Source organism: Schistocerca gregaria, chromosome 4 (assembly GCF_023897955.1).
Source record: "Schistocerca gregaria isolate iqSchGreg1 chromosome 4, iqSchGreg1.2, whole genome shotgun sequence".
In the NCBI taxonomy this organism is placed as follows: domain Eukaryota; kingdom Metazoa; phylum Arthropoda; class Insecta; order Orthoptera; family Acrididae; genus Schistocerca; species Schistocerca gregaria.
Window position 1 is genome coordinate 243,244,400 of NC_064923.1, and position 3,458 is coordinate 243,247,857.

The 3,458-nt window shown below is 48.7% G+C and overlaps 1 non-coding gene across 1 annotated transcript; it reads left to right on the forward strand.

The window, feature by feature from the left end:
- The first annotated feature begins 470 nt into the window (after positions 1-470).
- Trnai-aau (transfer RNA isoleucine (anticodon AAU)) lies at positions 471-543 on the forward strand. Its single transcript has one exon. It is a non-coding gene; the product is annotated as a tRNA-Ile (tRNA).
- The last annotated feature ends 2,915 nt before the right edge of the window (positions 544-3,458 follow it).

The window sequence follows — 3,458 nt, forward strand, 5'->3', positions numbered from 1 at the left end:
GGCACGTACCAATCCTCCACTTATATGAATGCGTGGTGTATTTTATTTATTTATTTATTTTTTGGCGTGCCGGAAGGAACAGACACCACGCAGAATCCGCAGCTGTTCCACATAACATGTAAATTGAACTTGCAGAAGGGGAGAAAGGAAAGCTGCATCAGGACGTTATGCGGAATAAGCAGCGACGACTAAAAATGTATATAGGACCAGGATTCGAAACTGGAATTTCCTACTTACCAGGTACGTGTGTTAATCACTGTGTCATCCCCGACACAGTGTTATCGCAACTGCGTGGACTATCTCAGCACGCCTCATGGCGGATGCACAAATACGTCTGACTTCCTGTGAAAATCTCGGAGAGCGAACATGGATGAACTGGGCAAGGGCTGCGGATTGGTGGCGTTCGATGAGAATATGGATCGGCCGTCAGGGCATGCCGACATAGTCCGCGCAGCTGTGACAATACTGTGTCCCGGATGGCGCAGTGGTTAACGCACCTGTCTAATAAGCAGGAGATCCCGGGTTCGAATCCCAGTCCAGTAGACGTTTTCACTCGTCGCCGGTCAGCTGACAGCAGTGATCCGCCCCTTTTCTTTTTCTTCCTTCCCATCTCCACCTTCAGTTTATGTAGTTATCCACTTGTTTAATGTAGGTTTGTCGGTTATGCCCTTTCCAGTTATTTCTATTATTTTGTCGCGTCTTCCTCTCTTCTGGCCAGTAGGTCGCCATTAACCCGACTTTGGAAATCTGTCACCCCACTGAGGGACAATCCGGTAGTAGAAGCCGACATGCGTTTCGCCAACAGGGATCTCACTGCTCGCGAATCCTGTACTCCTATGGTTCTGTGACTCAGTAGAAAAGCGTTTATTAAACTACACACATCAAAAAAAGTTTTGCATCACCCTAAAGATACACGTTGACTGCGGATACTGTGTCACAGACACAGTCCTTTGACTCTTCAGAGATGTCCGTAAACCCACTCAAAGATGTAAACAACCATGCATGAGCAGCGCCTATTAGACGGAGGAGGTCCGACAGTCGGTCAGTTCCGATCATTCCACCAGGAACGAGGTACATGACTCGTGTTCTACCATGCCTAGACCGTCAATACCGCGGTTCGACCGCGTCCGCTTTGTTACTTTGTGCCAGGAAGGGCTCTCAACAAGGGAAATGTTCAGGCGTCTCGTAGTGAACCAAAACGACGTTGTTCGGTCATGGAGGAGATACAGAGAGACAGGAACTATCGATGACACATCTCGCTCAGGCTGCCTAAGGGCTACTATTGCAGTGAATGGCCGCTACCTACGGGTTATGTCTCGGAGGTACCCTGACAGCAGCGCCACCCTGTAGAATGATGCTTTTCGTGCAGCCACAGTAAGTCGTGTTACGACTCAAACTGTGCGCAGCTTCACTCCCGACGTCCATGGGGAGGTCCGTCTTTATAACCACGACACCATGCAGCACAGTACGGATGGCCCCAACAACATGCCGAAAGGACCGCTCAGGATTGGCGCATATGCCTTCAATCTTCGCAGACGTGCTTGGAGGCAACCCGGTCAGGCTGAACGCGTTACGTACACTGTCCAGCGAGTGCATCAAGGTGGACTTTCCCTGTTGTTTTGGGGTGGCATTATGGGGGGCCGACGTGCACCGCTGATGGTCATGGAAGGCACCGTAACGGCTGTACGATACGTGAATGCCGTCCTCCGACCGATAGTGCAAACACGTCAGCAGCATATTGGCGAGGCATTCTTCATGGACAATTCGCGCCCCCATCGTGCACATCTTGTGAATGACTTCCCTCAGGATAAGGACATCGCTCGACTAGAGTGCCCAGCATGTTCTCCAGACATGAACCCTATCGTACATGCCTGGGATAGATTGGAAAGGGCTGTTTATGCACGACATGACCCACCAACAACTCTGAGGGATCTACGCCGAATCCCCGTTGAGGAGTGGGACAATCTGGACCAAAAGTGCCTTGATGAACTTGTGGATAGTATGCCACAACGAATACAGGCCTGCATCAGTGCAAGAGGACGTGCTACTGGGTATTAGTGCCGGTGTGTACAGCAGTCTGGATCACCACCTCTGAAGGTCTCGCTGTATGGTGGTACAACATGCAATGTGTGGTTTCCAAGAGCAATAAAAAGGACGGAAATGTTTATGTTGATCTCTATTCCAATTTTCTGTACAGGTTCCAGAACTCTCGGAACCTAGCCGACGCAAAACTTTTTTTGATGAGTGTACATTTTACCATCTTACCTGCCTAACTGAACCAGCTTTTCGAATGAATTGTAAGGAGTAGACTGGGTTATTCCCTAATCAGCTATATCGTTCTGTTGCATTGTCTGGTTATGCGCTGGTGGATAACGTTGGTGTGAAGGAGGTGGGGCAGAACAAGTAACTACTCGAGTTTCTGTTACACATCCTGTGGATATATGCTACGAAATTTCTTGGAAGTACGGAAGTGAGCGTGGAAAATCTGACCAGACATAAGATGCGCCACTCCTCAAAAGCCGAAACGCCTTATTCCCATGTCGGCCCAGTGTGCTGTTCCTCTTCCTTTGCTATTGTCCTTGATAAGTTCAGTTTCTGGGAGTAGAAGGCTTGTTCAGCCTATAGTTGACCGGTCTCTCTTTTCCTAATCCTCCTGAGTGGGTTGTGGTCTGAGTATGAGTGGCCAGCTCAAGGACTGTCGACTTCCGGAGGACGACCGATGTTTCCAACTCTCGTTGGAGGCAAACTTATGAAGATCCTCTTAGGAGCAGCACCTTACAGATGCGCTGTAAGCAAGTGCAGGAAATGGCCTACGTTCTGCTCCTGATTGCAACTGGCTGAAAGGCCTGAGTGTCAAAGAACTTGGCAGAGCGCTTTAGAGGCCCTCGTGTACTTGAGGTGGCAAGTCGTGGGCAAGTTTGTGTTTTAATGAGGTGATAATTTCGAAAGCCTGAGTTAATGATCCTTCGTGATCAGCGAGACTGCTTGTTCGGTACGGAAATCCTATGAAGTTTTCTACAGTGCTTTTCCCTGTGCAGGCGTCGAATTCTGTTTAGTGACTTTACTGATTTTCTCGGCGAGTTTTGCTGGTTTGTCAGCATGGAATAGTTCGGTAGCAGAGCGCGAACCACTAGCAAGCTGGAGATAGTGTTGGATAAAAGTGATGGTCTTGGTTAGGGTTAGTTGGTACCACTACATTCCATTTATTTGGTGGACATTTGAGTGTGGTGTTTTTGTGTGACTTTTTCGCTTTTGTCTTTGAGCTGTATTGCTGTTTCGTTATTGTGATGGTCTGCGTTAGTTACTAGTGGCCAGCTGGAAGCAGTGTGAGGAACTGTCAGTGGTGAACATATTCCAGCCCAGTGGTCGGATTTCGAAGTCTTTCCGAAAATAGTTGCATTGCTCCAGAGCTTTTAGTTATTGACTTCGAAGCCTGAGAAGTGTAACTCAGTCCCACG